This window comes from Kryptolebias marmoratus, linkage group LG21 (genome assembly GCF_001649575.2).
Source record: "Kryptolebias marmoratus isolate JLee-2015 linkage group LG21, ASM164957v2, whole genome shotgun sequence".
NCBI classification, from domain to species: Eukaryota; Metazoa; Chordata; class Actinopteri; order Cyprinodontiformes; family Rivulidae; genus Kryptolebias; species Kryptolebias marmoratus.
In genome coordinates, this window is record NC_051450.1 from 17,210,682 (window position 1) to 17,230,822 (window position 20,141).

Consider the following 20,141-nt stretch of genomic DNA (forward strand, 5'->3'; position numbering starts at 1 on the left):
CTAATGTGTTGTTCAAGATTCTCTGCGGACACATTTGTCAATGAATGTACCATAAGAGGCAAGTATGGTTTACGACCCCTGAAGCACACCTGGGGAAAGTCTATGAGGGCCCTGAAAATCCACAGACAGATATTTTATTGCTCTCCGGTGAGCCCAAAAGAGCCAAACAAGCACACATCAGAGACCTATAACTCAGAATGAGACCTTTGTGAGACTAGAAGCACCACTGAAGGCATTACACATAGAATATATATATATCCTGTGGCAAGATAAAGCCATTAATAAGAGTCAGTTCAGCCAAATTATAAACCTAAATGTGGTTGGCTTGATATATTTATAATCTTCACTGGATTCTGCTTTGTCTAGATTGAATTCAACACTTCTTGTAAATCCTGGCTCTGTTTGTGTTTCTGCACAGTAATTATATAAACAACAGTTTTGGCTTAAACTCAGACATCAGGACACAAGGTTCTAACATTTGAGTGCCAAAGAACTTACAGTAATTTTCAGATATTTCCGCCTGATTAAAAAAAAAATAAAACAAGGATGAAATGTTGTTCAGACAGGCCAGATTTGATCTGTTATGTTTCTAAACGGCATACAATTATAAAAAAAAGGGGTGATACAGGAGCATTTGAACTCACTATATACTGCAGAATTTGTTCTTTTTTGTGGAATAACATTTATGGTTGAAAAAATATTAGAGAAAAAAAATCCTATTTATTTACATGTGTTGAACTTAAATTTAATTTAGTTTCATTAAAAAGGGTTAATTTTTTTATAAATAATTAACCTACCTGCTCTCATTTCACTTCTATTAGGATGCTTTTGCAAAACATCATCAACTTTTTTTCAGAAACTGATGTTTACAAAAATAATATACCTAATATCAGTAGGTGAACACTGTAGTAGGAGTTTTTTTTTTTTTTCCTGGTTTGGTAGTAATCTGACATTCTTGTTCAAATGCAGACTCAACAGCAACACCACTAAATCAAAATCAGCTGCACCCTAAAATACCAATATGTTTGGTAATAAATTTTCAACACCTCTCTAATGGCAGCATTTGTCAGGCGAGCCCCAAGTGTCTGGGATTTGGCTTCTTTCTGGTGCAGCCCGGGTCAGCAGCGTGCTGGGAGCCGGGCCGCGGATCAGAAGGGGTGCAGTGGGTCTGGGCCACAGTCATCACCAGAACTTATGTTCAGCACACCACCAACTCCCCATAGGTTAGAGAGCAAAACGCAGAGGTTATACACATAACTGTGGCCTTGCAGTCGCCCCCTCCCTCGGGCCGACTCTCTGTCTCCCCCCCCCCTCCCAGACTCACTTAGCAAACCCCCACCAGTCCAGCTACTGTGACATTTGTGAAGCCAGGAGTCCACATAACAAAAACACATTAGGCAAATGTCTGGGGTCAGACGTCTGTTTGAATTGGCCAGATGAAAGACACTTAGGCTGGGTCTGTGCCGTTCTGCTCAGTGACTAAACTCAGCTACAAAGGAGGAAGTGCTGTGCGAGCCCAGGGTTGGTCTTACTAACAGAATACATTTACTCATTCGAGTTATGATGACATGTTTGGAACGATAGAAGAGCTCAGGCTCAGATATCTAAGCCAGGGTTATTATCAACCAGCTAGCAGCTAGCACACATAGATAAAGAGGTGCGTAAAGTAGACCGGTATCAGATTTAGAAATCTGAATATAGAATACTGAGTTTCTGTTTGTTTGGGCCAATATGTTTTGTTTATCTGTTTGATAAAAAATAGCTTAACTCAATAAATATTTAACAGGACTTGGATATATAAAATTACATATGAAAAAAAAATACTGCTTAAAAGAACAATTCAGTGGGCTGCTGTGAGCTGGCTTTAGCAGCCGCTGCTTCTTCTTTTTTCCTGTTTGCTAATCGACCCAGTATGCACAGGCATCAGCCAATTAATATGATGATCAGTTAATTGGTTCTGACCATTAATTGGCCTACTTCTGAAGTACACTACCAATACTGGAAGATAACGTCTATTGAACCTAAGACCGCATTTGTTCTCAAATCGGGAAGTGCAAGTGAACACAGGTTGTGTGTTTGCAGTGATGAATAGGCACGGCCACTGAACACCAGCTTTCAGTAATATTTAACTCCTGACTTAACATCTGGGATAATAGTTGACACTGAATTCTTGTCCATATGCATTAAAAGTACGCTTTGATTATCTGTGCAGCAGTTAATTATTTCATATTTTTGTGGCAAACATGAGCTGAACAGTTAAAATGCTCTTGACGATTGTGTAAACTAAATTACAAGCAGCTTCGAAAACTACAGGAACTTCCAATCATGCTAAAGTTGAAGGCACTTTGGAAGTGATATTAAGTTCTGAAATAAATAATTTACATTTGCGGTTAAAGAATATGACAAGGAGCGGTTCTTGGTGACCTCTGCGCATGTGTCTGCTACTTGTTACTGCAGTCGTAATGAGTAAGAAAGACAGTCTTTCATTCTTTTGTTTTTTTCTAGAGAGCCGCTTTAGTAATATCAATATCTAGTAAAGAGGAAGAGCTGTCCAAGTGATTTAAATATGAAAAAATAAGCAAAGAAAGTATCATCTGAGCAAGGCGTAAGAAAAACCAGGAGCAACCGAACAATTCACTATTTCATAAAACTGTCATCCTCCTTCCACCGGGACGTGAAACTTCCTGATAAAGCTTATATTTTTTTTGCACAAGCACATCATTGTGAGAGACACCAATAGAGCCTAATGATATGCCATGTTTGTTTCCTCTTGAGGTGGTTGTAGCAGCAGTTTTCCAGCTAAAAAGTGACTTCCTCTAGGAGGAAATGGAATTTGCAATACACTCTGCCTTTGTATTTGTGTAAAAATATCCTCTTGCTGAACTTGAACTGATTTGAGCAAAATGAATATCTGTTTTTATAGTGTGCCCCATAAATTAGCCAGCAGATATGGTCAGGTTAATGTTAAACAAAATAATAATAAAGATAATAAAATAGAGAAAAGAAAGAAAAACTATTTTTTTTCTTTTAAGCATGTGAGAAAACATTTTCATAAGTACAACCTGCAAGGAAACAACAAGTAAACATGAGAAAATGACGATGAAAATGTATTATCAGGTTTGATTTATGTGTGTTAAAGAGAAAGTTCATATTATTTGAAGTGGGGTTCTGTGGAAGGTTATAAACAAATAATGTCTTACCTGTTGTAGATGGCTTTAGGAATGGCCTCAGTTGGAGTGTGCCATCTTAAAACAGCTCCAGACCCAAAAATTTTCATACCAGTTCATGTAAATATATTTTATAAGTCTTTAAACTAATGTTGACAATATTGTCAGAGGTGCACAGAGCTGCAGCGCTACAGCTAGCTGCTGCTGCTGTTATTTGAGCTTAAAATTTAAGCACAGAATTCTGTGTAAATAAAGGGGTAATATAAAAATGACAGCAGTGCAGTGGTTCCTAAAATAATGCTCAAATGAACAAGTTTTTTTGAAAAAAATTCAAACTGGAGTTGTGTTAGGACAGCAGCAATATTTTTGGGTCTCGGACTAGCCATTAGCTCATCAGTTCATTCAAAATTAAATTCTATTTCTCCGAAGTGAGGCTGTTCAAAGAGCTATCAACAGCAGGTAAGATAATGATTGTTCATTACCTTTCACAGAACCCCACTTCAAAGATCTGAACTATTACATTAAAAAGCTTAATTTAGTTTATGCTATAAGTTAACATACTGAAATGATTCAGATTAATACAAATAAAGCCCAAGTTCATCTCTTGTCTGTTCTGTAGCCTCTTTAAATCCTTTTTGAAGACTTATCTTTTTGAATCTACGTTTGTTAACCAAGAGTTAGTCACGTTTTTCCCTAAATCCTGTCTTTTCTTTAAATCTACAAAGCCCTGGGACTTGAAGAAGCTGACATTGTACTCACTCAACTTAACACAAAATACAGTTTCTACTAAGTGCAAACTACAAAGAAAAAGAAAAAGCTGAAGGCAGAAAGAGAGCAAGACATTTTGAAACTGGAGTTAAACTTCTCCCTGCTGCCAAATGCCTGTAGGGATATCTCTTCTTGAACTCTGTGCTTGACACTTTTGACAGTTCAATTACGTTTTCAGTTCTGTGGATTACAGTTAAATTATCGCTTTAGTATGGGCGGTTTCCTGATTAATCTTTAGGAAGCCACAGGCAGATAGAGAAGATGTGATAAACTTCTACAGTCCTCTAATTGCTGAGCATATGATTCATCAAAAGCAGCACATTTGTTAAATCCACAAATGGAGCCACAACAAAGAAGTTCCAGTTATCCGGAGGATTGCCTCTGACTCCAAAATAAACATTGCATTTGTAACAATGATCCACCTCAGGACCAAGGTGGATCATCAAAAAGCAGAGGATGGGAAAACATGTAACTGTGTGTGAGTTTCTCTTCCTCTTTGTGACTCAGTGACTGCAAAGCTGCAGGTATGCTTTGTTCACAGAGGCTTTTAGTCTATCACAGTCAATGGAAACATTGTCTTTTTTTAAACATATGAAGCCCCAATAAAGCTTTTTTTTATCCAGTAAAACTGAACTGAAAATAGCTCAGTGGGAAAAAAACTACTTGTATCAACTACAGAAAACAGAGTTTTTCTTATATTTACTTTCACTTTAATAATAGTCCAGATAAGATGAGTCAAACATATTTTGTGTTTTGCCTCAACTACTTTATTTCCTTTAATATGCATCGCTTCTTGCATTTCAGGCCTGCAACAAAGTCCAAAGAAGGAGACAAATTGTGTAGCAAAAATTCACTTTCTGAATATCGGTTTTATATAAATGTGGAAATCATTGTTCGCTCTTTGGCCAAAACAGTTGTGAATTGCTTCTTTATAGCATGATGCAAAACCTCACTGTGTAATATTTATAACCACAAATACTGTGTGCACCTGTGTGTCTTACTTTAGCCTTCTTCCTTTATTGCTTCCTTTATCTTTGCACATAGATACTGATATCTTGCAAATTGTTTTAATGTATGCAAAGTCACTGTTTACATAAAATACATCTTTTACACTAAATTGGGCAGTTCTGGCTATAACATTTGCCTTCTCTAAGTTGTAACTAATTTAAGTTTAATAAAACGCCTGTAATATTAAATCTTTTTCTTGCTCGTGCTGTAAAAGCGCTCACAGATTCTGTGCAGGTTTGCTGAGTGTTTCAGATTAGGTTTTTTTTATTCAAAAGTGTTTTCAAGAGGTTGCACTATAGTAATCTTTAACAGCTTGTCTTCTGGTATGTAACTATCTGACTAGCTTACATTCACATTTGGGTTGAACTGCTCCTGTACCTGTTAATTTAATCCTGTAGATTCATAGCTGTGACTCTCCGAGAAGCTTGACTGATTCCCTGCATGATGACTACGCAATTTACAAAATTACAAGCTAGCTGAAACCCTGTCCTAAAGAAGCCCCAGACTGTGCCTGAATTATTAATTGGGTATTGATGAAGGCCCGATAAATGCACCCAGCTCACCATCCCAATGACACTCTTGTCTCCTGCCTAAAGCCACTTCGGCTGCTTTGTGTGTTCAGTTCACGCCAAACCTAACATGTAAAATGCGCTCATTTAAATCACAATATCTGTTGTTTTCAAGAACGTATCGTGTTGCAGATTTGGACCGCGCTATTCTAGCTGCCTGGGAACTCAAAAAGTACATTACAAGGCAGCTAATTGCAGTTTCACACAGTGCGACAGCCGACAATCCTCCCCAATTCTGTTGGCCAGCCACCAAAGTCGTCTAGTGTGCACACACTGGGGGAATCAACATGCTAATCTGATGGAGGGATACAAACATCAACAAAGAATTAGTGGCATAATTGTGATTGCTTATCTGCCGTAGGTATTGATATAAAATCCATAAAGGTTTGATGAAAGTAAAACTGTGCCAGCTTGTTTGCAGCCATGTGGATAAATCTTCTCAGATGGAACAGACATACTGGTGATATTTTTTAGTATTATCACGCAGATTTCAAATGACAGTGAAGCAGTAGCCCCTCTGACTGACCTCTGAGGCTGGAAGTCCAACTTCTTTACCAACAGGACATCTAGCAGCTGCAGAGCACTTAATAAATTGCACCTTTAACAAAAGGAAAAGGCGATGAATTGAAAAATGTTTCGCCCTTTCATGGATTATTAATGCAGCCTCTCTCTCAAATCGGTCACTGATGAATAATTAAAATTAATCTCATTATGGGAGTTTTCATTATGGGTAATTTAATTAAATGAAAGCCCAAAGACCTCTGAGGTCCCTGAGCCACGAGGGCCCCACGCCTTACTCATCTAATGGCCAGAGGACAGTAGAGTGCACTGGTAATGCACAGAAGCCCATACATTTTTTAATGGATCCCACTGAGCATGGACAGATCAATGATAACTGTCGAAGGCATTCTAGAGACGACAAAACTGGAGAAGGAAAATATTTGTGCACACAAAATGAACATTTTCAAGCACACACACACACACATATGTAAATTTGGGTAATTTACACAAAAGACATCAGAAGAGGTTAAAAATGAAGGAAAAGAAGTATGGCACACATTACAGTTAACCTACAATGTGCTTTAGTGCAAATGGTGATTGCTACAAGGTGTACACCTGATACCAAACAATAAATGATATCTGAGTCAAATGGGGGGCCATTAAAGACCATCTTAGTGAACGAGAGGAAGAGGGTATCTAGGTTTGTCTTTGCTCCAGGAGCACTTAGGCCCTCTAATTATTCCATCGCAGTAAAGAGGCACTCATACAGCTCACATTGAGACGACTTAAGATGCCCTTCCACCACACATCTCGGCTCTCTACGCAAGCAACAAAACAAATAATGAGTACACAACAGAAACACTTAAAGGTGTGTCTGCAAAGATGTGAATTGTCTGTGATGGAGGACGCAAGTTTAGATCGAGGTAAAAATCAAACATTTGCAAAGAGAGTCACAATCGGGCTGTGCAATGAGCTCAATTTGCTTTCAGAACTTTAATTTCTGTCACAGAGTCATAAATAAGCTATGTCAGGCTCAATCAGTCCACGGAGCAACAGATGTCATTTCAACATTGTGTTAATTTTAGTCTAGTTTTAACAAGATTCCAGAAACATTTCTTACTTTAAAAAACACAGGGAGGATATTAACATTTAACAAAAACACTGCAACTACAGTTACACAGAACATTTTAAAAAAATTAGATATTTATGGTTTAAAAACAGCCGTAGGAAACATTTATTTAAGATTTTAAAACATTACATTGTTAAGAGGGAAATAGCTTTCACAGTACTTTAAAAGAATGATGTATATTAAATATTGAGGTTTGGAGGAAAGAGTCTAAATGCTGATTTGAATAGTCCTATCTCTCTTAACAAAGAAACTTTTTACAGTTAGGTTTCAAATATTTCTGATTTTGAATTGCAAACACTGGATCAGTTTGTTTAGCCCTTTTTCAGGAACAAAACTGACTTTTTTATATTGTGTGTATAAATGTTTTTTTATAAGCCAGTAAAGATAAAAAAATAAAACATTTTCTAAAAAAGGGCTTAATTGTTGCAAAGAGCAGATTTGATCCAAGAATTAAAGTTTAAGACAGATATTTCCACCTATTTCACAGACCTATTTCTCATTGCAACTACATAAATTATATTATTTAATTCATAGTAGGGACAGTATGTATACCAGGTCTAAGTTTTGAAAAGGAAATCCTTAACATAAACATTTGCATTTTGTGAAAACAACTGGGTAACTAGTTTAGGGCATAATAAGCTAGAGTAGGCACACAATGAAAGAAAGCATTCTGGCTTTAAAATGAATAAAAATTGATTGTGTTCCAATAAAAAACGAATTGGCAGAGTGTTAACTGGATTCCGCATAAACGTCTGTAGCAGTCCCTGGCCGCTTTATTGTGTGCTAATGCAATAGAGAACACTTAGCAATAAATGCTCCTCTCTGATGAGCTCACAGAGGCTTTCCAAGATGGCCTGATGAAATTGTAAAAATTAGATTTCAGCTAGCTGCTAATGACTCCTAAAACAAAGGAAAATCTCCAAATAGAATTAGCCTGCCCTCTTCTTCTCTAAATACATCATATGTAAATTACTGTCATTTGGAGAAATATGCTTGCCTGGAAGGTAAAGCCTTCATTAGGAGATCTCAGTAGGTTTGGGACTCAAACAGGAACTCCTCCAGGACATTTAAAAAGTTTGAGTGCTGAAAGAAGGGAAAGGTATTATTCTCTTATGACAACAAATCACAGGCATGAATGAGGAATTAATTTCTTATTATCTTCATCAAACCAGGTGGATTTTGTTCCAAAGCTGAAGGCATGAACATCCGCAATGAGAAACAAATAATTTGTGTAAAACTGTGTCTCTTTAATCTATTTTTGATTTTAATTTAAAACTCAAAAACAGCATGCCCATGTAGATACAGTGTCTTTTGTAAATCAATTTATTTATGCAAGAAACCAAGAGTATTTCAGTGAAAGTTATTCAATACAGTTAATTAAATGACTGAAACTCTGATACATTATTGTGGCCACTTTAACTATTATGTACCGTCTTATATTAAGCTTTTAACAAGACAAGTTTTGCTAACTGATTTCTGTTTTTATGGCATAATAGCTATCAAATTTAAATCTTACATTGTGAAACTCTGTTTTATTGATCCATGTACATTAAACACAACTATGTTGGTTGATTATACTTTAAATAGAATTCAAAATAAATAATCATGTTTACATCAAACTGATATATTTTTACAACAACTTATAAAATAGTTCTGTTTGTTGTTACTTGCTCATCATTTTAGTTACAAAACAAAACTTTATAGATTTAAAGTGCATGCATACTTTCTGTTCAGTTGAGGTTGTCACAAAATTTGACTTAATTTGAACATTAGTGGTCAGCCAGATATTACAGATGAGCAGCTACATTCAAACATGGACATATCAGGTTTCACATCTTTTGTTTATGCAAAGAAGGACAAAAACAGACGCAGCAAAAGTCGACGTTGTTAGTTTGAGGGGCAGTTAATCTTTGTGGGCTTTGGTTTTACGTTGACACCAAAGCTACCCAATTATATTTCCACTTCAACTGAAAACTCTCTTTTTCAGTCCATGTTTGATCATGTTTATTAAGCAAAACTGCTCAGATAGCTTAAAAATGTTTTAGCCTAAAGTAGAAGGTGTAAGGAGTTGCAACAAAACAGAAACATTTGTGACTTCATCCACAACAAATCAATAATACACATTTATCCTGTTTTTGGTGAAGTTAGTTTAGTATTTTGTGGGGGGCAAAAATGTGACTCAAGTGCTGTATCCTGTGTTGAAATAAACCATGCAGAAGGTGCCAATTTAAAACCTTTTGTATCGTAGAACTTTTAGTTGTTTTCAACTATCTTTTCATTGTTGCATTAAAGCATTTCAGTTACAGCAATCCAAATAGGAAACAACCCAAGGCGATACCACTTTAACCATTTAATCAACATTCACAAACCCCTCTAATGTCTGAATGGGGCATTGAAGACAGACATGTATGACAACTATTAAAGAATTACACTCAAATCAAAAAGAAGGAGCTGTTGGTCAGCTGCATCCGAACAAATGGCTTGCAGTTGTTTTGCTTTAGAAAATGGTTCTGTTGTGTTTTTAACAGGCAGTTTATCACTTATTTGGGCATTGGTCCAAGTCAATTCATGTTAAAATGTAAGACTTTGTCAACAAATGTGTGCAGTTTCAGATACTGTAGGTTTTAAAACAAAACCGAGTCTTTGGTTTTACTGGAAAGTAATAAAATCAGTTTGGAACCAAAAAAGGCATTGTCCATATCATCCATACTAAACAACAAGCATTAATGGACTGTCAACAAACTCACGAGGAGTAAAAACAAGGCATCTGTGGTTTTATCAGAAGGTCTGTTGGACATATATCTAATGTATATATCAGTAAGTGACAGCACGGCTGCTGTGAGGTTTGACTGTTTTCTGTGGGTCAAACATGGGGCAGGAGCCAGACTGCAGCTGTGGGGTATTTCCACTCTCCTTAAGCACCTATGTAATAATGAGCTTACAGAAACTCAAAATCAAAGCTGAGATCCGTCAAACCAAATACTACCAGATATCTTGTTACCTTTTTTTTCCTTCCAGTGTGAAGTGTAGTTAAAAACTAAGCTATTGATGAAGGACGCAAAACAGATAATAAAACAAAGTCTATTCCTAATTATTAATATCTAATAGTTATAATATCCCAGACTAGCACCCTAGCTTCCTATTTTTGAGATCTTGAAGAGCTCTTTTGTCATGTCTATTGAAGATGTGCTGCTCATGCCATATCTGATGCATCTAAATAGTTAATCAGCCCCGATATTCTTGAAGGAGTGAAGCAGCGGATTACAGTAATTGAAAGTCCATACTGCGACAGAAATAACTGTTCTCACACAGGGGCTAGACCCACTGGTGCCTTTTGCTGTCTGTTGGCAAGAACTAAATATATTTTCTGCATTCTGAATGGCATTCCACTTGAACGCATATGTGCCAGTAGTTAACAGTGCGTGAGAATAAATAGCTTTCTCGGCCAAGCCTTGAGACGTGTCAAAGATGCATGCACATGTACGTAATTTATTTGTTTCGGGGAATATTAATACACGGAAGCAGACGAGATGGGATGCTATTTACATTTTAATCTGTTGCAAAATCTCCCATTTATATTCTTTGTCCTCCTGTTGTAAAAATAATAACCACTTTGACGGAAATAAAAAAGCCCCAGATTTTTAAGGATCGTAACATTGTGCCAAATATATGTTGTTCTGACCACCTGTTCCCTGTTTAATACGCCACTGGCTTTAAGTAGTTCCGGCATGAATCCAAAATGTGAACTTCTGAACCAGAGCCTACCTTCTCATTTGTGCAAAAGAAGGAGGCAGCGGTGTGTAGCAACAGGGACTCTAATTTCGTGGTGGCAGAGGGAAGGTTTACATAAGTGATGTGATGTTCTGTGGCTGTCACTCAGCCTGCTTTAGATTGCCAAACAAATAAATGAAGCTGGTGCAGTTTCATACCTAAAAGCTAATAAGCAGAAATACTACATAATGATCAGTAACCCAGCAAAATACTAATTCTTTTTGAAGAAATAGCTTAAATTAGAATCATGGCTTTTTCAAGAAGTCTCCCTTTTAGATAAAACAAGCTTCTTAAATTAATACTTGATTATGTGTTCGTTTTCACAGAAGATCCTAGAAATAACAAGTTGTTTCACCAGCTCTAATCACTTCCCCTGTTAGGAAAATAAAAGCAGAATCTCATGCGGCTTATGTCTGTCCTCGAGGCCCAGTTGCATTGCAGGTGCGGCATAAACACGCTCTATATTTCTGTTGGACTTGGGTTTGAAAATAGCTGCGCAAGCATTTGTGGACCACACACAGCTGTTAGTGGTGTGGTTCCGCTCACATTGTGGAAGTTTATGCCAATTAGCTGCTCTGACTATTTGCAGGGTGTCTGTCATAAGTGAAAATAGATGAGCCGTGCTTCAAAGTTTTGCGGGATTGTGGCTGGAGTGACAAAATAAGTGTAAATATAACTTTTTAAAAGGGATTACGATTAGCATTTATGTGCATGAAACCAATTCAAACGGCAATTATTTTGTGTTTTGTAAAAGTAAGCTACCGTTTTCTTTTAAGGATCAGAAAGTAAGTGTGATCTAGCCACTCTACTGGGGCACTTTGGATAGATAGGACTACTAGTCCCTAATAGGCATGAGACGGTTTCTGGTTTTGAGGAGTACTACGGTTCTTAAAAGTCATGGGTTGAAAAACCACTAAAATTTTCCGTCATAAATGTTCCTGCAGCTTAAACAGTTTTTAATGAGATTCCAGAGACAGTGCAGCGTTTTCTGCAGTCGTATGCATCGCAGAATGACAATCCTCCTCCCCTGGTTTCTGCAAACTGTCTGTCAGCTAAGTGAGTTGGCCAAAGGAGGGGAAATTTCAATCATTTTTCCCCAATAATAAAAAACACAACAAAGGGACAAGGTTGGCTGTTAGGAACTTCTTCCAGTAGTAAAAAAACAAACAAAAGGAAAACACAGAAATGGCTTGGGAGCCTGATAAACCACCCATCTCTTTCTTTAAGGTGCTGCTGTTTTAAAACAAATGTTTGCAATAAACTACAATTATTAGCACATCTATCAGTGAAATAAACAGGTGAGCACAGGCTCACTACAAAGGCTACAGAAAAACCTGGCTAACTTAAGCTTGGAGAGATTTTCAAAAAGCAAAACAGCAAAGAACTTAAATTCCATGCAATAAGTAGTTCTACTTTAGTACTACAATTAAAACTTTATTGTACTAATTCTCTACTTTTTTAAGTCTTTCACCATTTTGATCTGTTAAAAAGTCATATTTTGTTAAACACTCTGCTGGCTCTATAGTGTTTTAGCTGCCATTACTGATTTAAACAAACCACAAATGTCAACATTAGGAGATTACTACTCTCTTATATGGATCAATGCTTAAAAATTGAAATAACAAATAATTTTGTTAAAACATCTATTACATTAAAAACCTATAATCAGAAATAGCTATAATAGTTATAAGTATAACAGCTACAGAATATTTATTTTACTAGCAGTGAGACCATGTGGTACATTTTATATATTTTTTATTTTTTTACCACAATAATATGAAAGAGTGGTATTTGTGCTCAGGGTTAACATAACATTAGATTCTCATATTGTCTCATGCCTAGTCCTTAAACTACTACTACTACTACTACTACTACTACTACTACTACTACTACTACTACTACTACTACTACTACTAATAATAATAATAATAATAATAATAATAATAATAATACAGTTTTAAAAATAGGTAGGACTTACAGTAAGAACTGACTGGGAGCTGTGGGTCTTTTGTGATTAGAAATTAATAATTATCTACACTTTATACAACTTTGAGACAGATTCAAACACTTCTTCGGAGAACCTGATAAAAACAAAAACTTTATGATTTGATGAGGAAGACAAAGATGGTCAGACAGAAGAGGGCACTGTTTTTCAAGTTTCCTAGTTTTCCTAAAAGATACCATTTATTATGTACAATAATTTACAGGGGGAAAAAAATACTGTGAACTAATTTTAGAATGTGTTTCCTCAAGTCGCTGATTAACAAATAAATCATTTCATCGACATAAAGTAAAGGATCACAATGTCTAACTGTAATTATGTGCTTTCTTTTTAATCAAAGCAGCCACCGTCAGTCCAGCCAAACATGCAGCACCATTTGTTCCATGTGTTAGGGTGTCTATTATGTGTGAAACAGGCTTTTTTTTCCTTCAGATTTGCCTTTTTGACTCTGGTGACATAATGCTGGAGAGACTTGCGCTGCTGCACGGGGAACTTTCTCCATCCTTGCTTTTTTTTTTTTTATACACCTATTTAAAAACAGCAGCCTTTCACACCAAGTTCAGCAGGAAGAGGCAGTAAAATGAAATGGGCAAGACCTACAGTATTTCATAATTAATAGGTAGCTGTGAGTGGAGAGCAGGCCGCGCTGACGTAAAAAGATCAACAACATATAAAGGCGATCGTTCATTCTCCTGGAAATTACGAAAACAAAAAACACCGCCGTATGTTATCCGTTTCGCAAAAATAAAACCCAAATAACTTTGAAATATGTCAAGCTTTTTATAATCTTTGATTGCCCTGCTTTCTTTGGAAGTCCTACAGAGCTGCCACTCTACTTGCCTAAATGATCTAATTTGTTGTTAAGGTGGTCCCTAGCTCATTCCAGGTCACCACCTGCGAGCGGTACTGTAAATTACTCGGCGGGCCTAATTGCCCATGTCCGCTGTGTTACTATAAACTACTAGTGCTGTGCTAACTCTATTGTCAGGTACTCAATCAAGCCCACCAGATTTATTTCTCTGTTCTAACTCCAGGGATAAAACCAAGAAGGCCACAGTAAATCCTTTCTTTTTTTTGTAATATAAAATTGACCACGCATTCATAGTGTGAGCCGGGGTTTGGAAATGATAACAATAACGATATCAACCAAAACCATATGAGGCTCTCCTTCTGTACGGGCGGCTGCATGAAGCACCAAAGATCCAGATGTTGCTCAGAATGACCTCACCTAGGGGGGTATGGTCCTATTATGCCAATCAAACACTTGAAGTCGCAGCCCTTGAGCAAAAGAGAGAGAATCCGTTTTCTTACCTCACTCGTAAGCAGCAAAGCAGCCAGGACCAAAATGAGCTCAGACTCTCCTGTGTCCACCTAAACCAAAAAATAACACGGAAAACAAACGTTTAATGATCACAAATCTAATTTTAACAGGGTTCATACATTTAGAGAAGGAACCTTTCTCATACTTTAAACAAAAATGATTATTTCTGCAAACTGGCTGTATTTTAGTATGCATACAATTTCAGAAATACCTTTAAGAAACTGACTGGTAATTTAGGTTATGTACAATTAAAACATTACCTGCAGTGGATAGCTCCTTGAACCACCTCATTTCAGAGAAATTAAGTGCAATTCTGACTGCAATGATGAGCTAATGGCTAGTCCAAGGGAGGCCAAATAACAGCAAAGTGCATTGCTGCTTTCTTCAAACAACTCTAGTCCCCAAACCTTTATAATGATTCATTCTAACAGTTTTTTTTTTTGTAAGCCTATACACTGACATTGGTTCTGTATTACAGGGTTGTTCCGGCAGAGATAATATCACATTCCAAAAGGAAGTGCTAGAGCTAGTTACAGTGGTCATTTTTTTCACTTGCAAAACATTACATAACTGTAATGTGAATAAAGGTTTATAAAGTAGCGTTTGCATGAACCGTTAAAACATTTTTAAGAGTGGAAATGTTTTTAAGACAACACCAATCTACTTTGGTCTCAGTCCTGTTCAGACTAGCCGTTAGCTTGTCAGTCCAGTCAGTATTAAACTCTATTTCTCCAAACTGAGGTCATTCAAAAAGCTATCTACAACAGGTAAGATATTAAGTGTTCATACCCTTTCTATAAAATCCCAGTTCAGAAATCTGAACTTTTCCTTTAAGGTCTTTTCTTTAGATAAAGAGATTAAACTCGTATAATTGTCTGTTGAGAAATGCACCGGTATGACAAAAAAATAACCTTTCAGGATTCAATTTGATTTCTCAACAATGATCAGCTAAATCTGAAGACTTCAGCATCTCAGCTACGTTCGTTTCCAGCATTAGCTGACCGTACGAAGCACAGGCTGAGTGAAGTATAAGGTGAAGCGGGACAGGCTGAGAGTGTAGTGAGCACCGAGCCTGCAGAGGGGATGTGGTCTGTGTAGGGATGTCAGGAGCATAATGGGCAGCTGAGTCATAGGTTATAAAAAGCTGTCATTAGGGATTTCTGTCCTCAGCAGCTCATCACACAGGACTTGTGAATTATTTATTACGATGGAAACTCAAGTGGCCCGTTAATCAAGACCGCCTGGTTTCCTGCACTTTGCTTTTCTTGGGACTTGTTTAATAAAAGCATTTTCTTGTCACAGTTAAAGCACTTAACAGTATCTAAGATATAAATAAGGACTAATTTTGTTAATGCAACTACAATGAGGTTTTTTTTAATGAATATAACAAATTATCCACCAACAGTGCATGCACCCTAATGAGAGAATTTATAAAATATGTAATTAAAGTGTTTAGATTATTCGGATGGGCCTTGTATTTCTTTTGCTTTCAGTCCAAATAACCACCTAATTACTAATCAGAGTGAATTACTGTTGATGACTTTTATTTCCTTTTGAAGACAAGCCCAAAATCAATTCTACTAGCGACAATTTGTAAAGAACTAAGAGGAAATTTAATTAAAAATTGCACAGTATGTGTCATTTTAGAGTGCTCACGGTGTCAAAATTATTAGGCAGTCAAGCATTTTATTCTGTTTCCCACATATTGCACAAATCAGCCAAAAAAAGGGAAACCACTACTCCCCTAAATCAGTCTCACTTAACTTTTTCCTTTTGGTTTTTGATAGAAAAGTCAATGCAAATCAGCTCAGGCATTTTTCCTCACTTTGTTTTGTTCTCGGTATATGAAAATGGTTAAAAATCCCATGGGTCAGTGAAAATGATCCCTCCACTCCAGTCGCCTGCTCTAAGTCAGCCAAAACATTCCAGACTTCAAAAGACGGCTTTGCCTACCAGGGCCATTTCAGTGTCCCAACCTCCATGGCCCAGGAGGACTTGGTTATTTGGATAAATTAATTTCTGGAGTCTGCCTGAGTTGCAAAAACAACCTCCTGCCTGACAGCAAATTAGTCTAACTGAAAAAAAAGGAGGAAAAAATAGAAAATACATCAGGTTAAAGAAAACATCAGCTTCTTCTTTAGACAAAACTGATTTTTGTTTAACTTCTGCCCTGCTTTGTTTATGTTTTTATATAATTCTGTAAATTCTGAGATTATCATATCAAAATATCATGGAATAAAAGCGTAAACCAAGCTGTTGGCAGGTGACGCGCTTCAATGGGCAACAACAGCCCACTCAGGCAGTAAAACCCACAGTACACAGCTGACAGGCTGTATACCATAAAACTGGCCCATGTAAAGTTTAACAACAGTCAGCGGTATTTCAAAAAAATGGATATAAAACCAAAATCTCTTGAAGACAAACATTTGTGAAGAAGAAAAACATAAACCTGAGAACACAGACTGTCAAAATCGGGGAAGAAAATGGTTACAGAGAGGAAATTATGCAAACAGATGAAGACAATCCAGAATTAATGGTCCGAAACATTTTCAGGCACTCAAAGAGCTGTCCAAGGACACCATGGGGGAGACTGCACGGCCCCAGTAATTGGAGGAGCATGTAACTTCAAAAGTAGGACTGGCGAACCTTTCTGTGAAGTCAGGTCTTAAAGAAAACATGAAGCACATGTAGAGTACAGTAGGGAATATAGCACATGTGTGAATGAAAATTGTTCTGTTCAGACATGACACTCAGCGGCGTCTCTGCTTTTGCAACCGCACTTTTTAAAACTGACTGGATTTTGAACTCCGGGTCTTTGGGTTGCTGCTTTTTCCGCTTTTCATGCATGATGCAGGAAAAAGAAAAAAACTGGGTTAAAACAAAACAAGCTATTCCACAATGTCAATAAATATGTCAATAAAATATGTCATTCGGAGGATGTGAGATCATCCTAATAAAAGAAAACAGCTATAAAATGTTTTGACCACAAGTAATAATAAATATGTCATTCATGGTGCTGGACTTTGACCATGTCCCACAAAATAGATGAAGGTTCTGCAAGGCAGTCCAAAGAGAGGAACCTTAAACTGATTTAGCAAATGTCTTTATTACATATATATATATATATATATATATATATATATATATATATATATATATATATATATATATATATATATATTCACAGTCTAGTATGGCTGAAGCAAAACTGAACTAATTAGTTAAACAACTGAATAATCAACAAAAACAAAAATGATTTTGAATTAATGATTAAATACAGCATTTCTTTCCCCACCAGAGTTTGAAACTAAGATCATCCTATGTTGAGAAATGACCGAGTTGTAGCCATTTTGGCCAAACAGGGTTATGCTCATGAGGTATCACATGTAGTCATCTTTAGAGTATTTGTGATGCGTGACTCTCAGCTACTACCACATTAAATTTTAGGTCAATATCTGTAAAACTGACTGGGTCGTAGCCATTGTTGGGTTGGATAATGGCACATAGCTGTGGCAGGCATCTTGAATTAAGATGACTCTAAAAGTTGATCAGTTATAGATGTATTTTCATTAAAATACATCTAGTGGTTCATGAGATATTTCGCTAACAGACAAACAGGGCTGACTACAATGAGCAGCACTTGGAGCATGTGTTGTAAATCACTCACAGCTACTACCACACCAAGGTTTAGCACAATATCTGCAAAATGACCAAATTATAGTCATTTTTGTGTTTTCTAAGGTCAATTAGCTGTGGTAGCCATCTTGAATTGGGTTGGCTCAAAAAGTTAATGTTCTACGATTATTTATTAAACGTTTCAATAAAACTGTCCCAGTGGTTCATGAGATACTTGAGACACACATAGGCAGAGTTGATTTTAGAAAGTTAACAACAAATTTTTAAACAAAGATCTTGTTCAACTTGTCGGCGCTCAGAATATGTGTTTGGGGATCAGCGTCAGCTACGAACACACCGAATTTTAAGTGAATATCTTTAGATTTGACTGAGTTTTAGAAATGTACACGTTTTTTAAGATGAGTTTGCTGTGGCGGCCACCTCAAATTTGACGGACTCCGAAAATCAATCAGTTTTAGATGAACATTCAAACATTACTGTCCTCCTCAAATGGCATCAAGTGATGGAAATAACTCTAAAAAGCTTCCCTGCTGCATGTGTGCACACTTCAGTTGATATACAATAATAATAACAATAAAACAAACACACTATTCATCAGCTTAAATGCATGATGACATTCAGTCTTACTACCAACATACAGACTTGTAACTGATGCAGTAACTGTAGAATAAAGCCACACACATCTTAGCATCTTGCCATAACTGAGCAAAGTTCTTATCAGCAGACCTCATCATAACATTTATAAATTTGGCATCTTCTTAAATGAACATATAGAGGACTTCTGACATTTTGGGGGAAAAAAGTTCTTGAAGACAAACAGTGAAACAGAGAACCACTGGCTTTACACAGCTGATCTGCAGGGATGCTTATTCAGTGCTGCAGAAATAGCAGAGAAGGCCTGCCTCGGAGAAGAGCTGTAATCATGATGGCATAACTTTGACATAACCTACACTTCTGTCTCGATGATGTGGCCCAGCTATATATCACGAAAATGAGCCCGAGCCAGGAGAAAATGAAGACAAAGTGTATCATAATGGAATGGGAAAAGCAGAGAGGGAACACAATCTTTCCAAGGACCTTTTGGTCTGAGGGAAGAACACCATGCGTGCTCGAGTCAGTCCAACATACACCAGCCGAGGAGAAAATGTCAGTTTTTAACCTGTTATCCATCACTGTCAAATGCGGTGTCCAGTAAAAAGGGAAATAATCAAAGAGAAAAATGACTGCAGTCTGGGGCAGGATGGATGGAGGCAAAACCTACAACTGCTGTTAACTTAAGGCAAATGATATTTTGACAAATGTCCCTTGTGAGGCTTGTACTAACTGTGCCTTAAATCTGGGAGTGAAAATGTGTCATTTATACAAAAGGATGTCATTGAGGTGAGCCAACAGATGCTAGAAAGTATTGAATTCTGACATTTGAGACTAATTTAAATAGTTTCCTCTTGGGTGATTTGAATAATAAATAATAAACAAATTTTCCACAGGAAGTCTAACACTAAACGAAATAACATTTGTTTTAATAAAAGCAGTATTTTCAATGTTTCTTGTTTAAGAAGATAAACCAACCTTGTGTAGCCAAAGCACATAAAAGATTAAAAGCAAAGTGAAGAAGTCTTAAATTTAAGGGGAGGCTTCAGTTTCCTCAGAAATCCTTCCGCGCGGAGCCGAACAGCTGCCCCCTGCAGAAAAGTCTCCGCCCCTGTTGGAGCACGCTGTTAATTAACTCAAACAAACAGCCCCCTGCAACGACCGCTAACTGCGAAGAAAGTGGCGCTAATTAAAAGTTCAAAAATGACAAACTAGTCCCTACCTTTTTTTCTTTTGCACCCCCTCCCTCTTCTTCTTCCTGTCACCACGCGCAACAAGTCCCCGTGTCCGTAATAAACACGAGCGTCGCCTCGGTGTGACTCCGCTGCTGCTGGTGCGAGAGAGAAAGAGGCAGAGGAACCTTTAAGGAACGGCTCATTGCTTATTTTTTTAAAGGTTTTTTAAGCCAGCTGAATCGGAGGGTTAGGTCCAAGTAGACCAAATACCCGCACGCGTCTGTGCGCGCGCGCTGCTGCTGCTGCCCCTCTGGGATCAAATGTTAGCAGGCAAGAGGTTCACATTTGTCTATAAAAAAATAAAAGAATAAAAACAGATGGGACACTTTTCCCTCCACACAAAGACAAAATCCATTAAAGAAAGAGTTTTTCTTCTTATTATTTCTTATAAATATTTATTTTGCTCGTCTGCTGAACTATAATCAGTCAATAATATCCACTTT

General features: G+C 37.1%; 1 protein-coding gene across 10 annotated transcripts in view; it reads right to left on the minus strand.

Annotated features, from left to right (window-relative positions):
• Positions 1 to 19,869, minus strand: part of eya1 (EYA transcriptional coactivator and phosphatase 1) — a 64,383-nt gene extending 44,514 nt beyond the window's left edge. For 4 of the 10 annotated variants that reach the window (XM_017406630.3, XM_025003846.2, XM_025003845.2 and 1 more), the window contains exons 1-2: positions 19,686 to 19,868; positions 14,227 to 14,286 (exon numbers count right to left, since the gene is read on the minus strand). The gene's annotated coding sequence lies outside the window, so the exon portion shown is untranslated. Of the gene's footprint in view, positions 1 to 14,226; positions 14,287 to 19,685 lie in introns of all 10 variants that reach the window. The other 6 variants (XM_037973233.1, XM_037973234.1, XM_017406641.3 and 3 more) reach the window with 4 other exon arrangements.
• Positions 19,870 to 20,141: the final 272 nt, after the last annotated feature.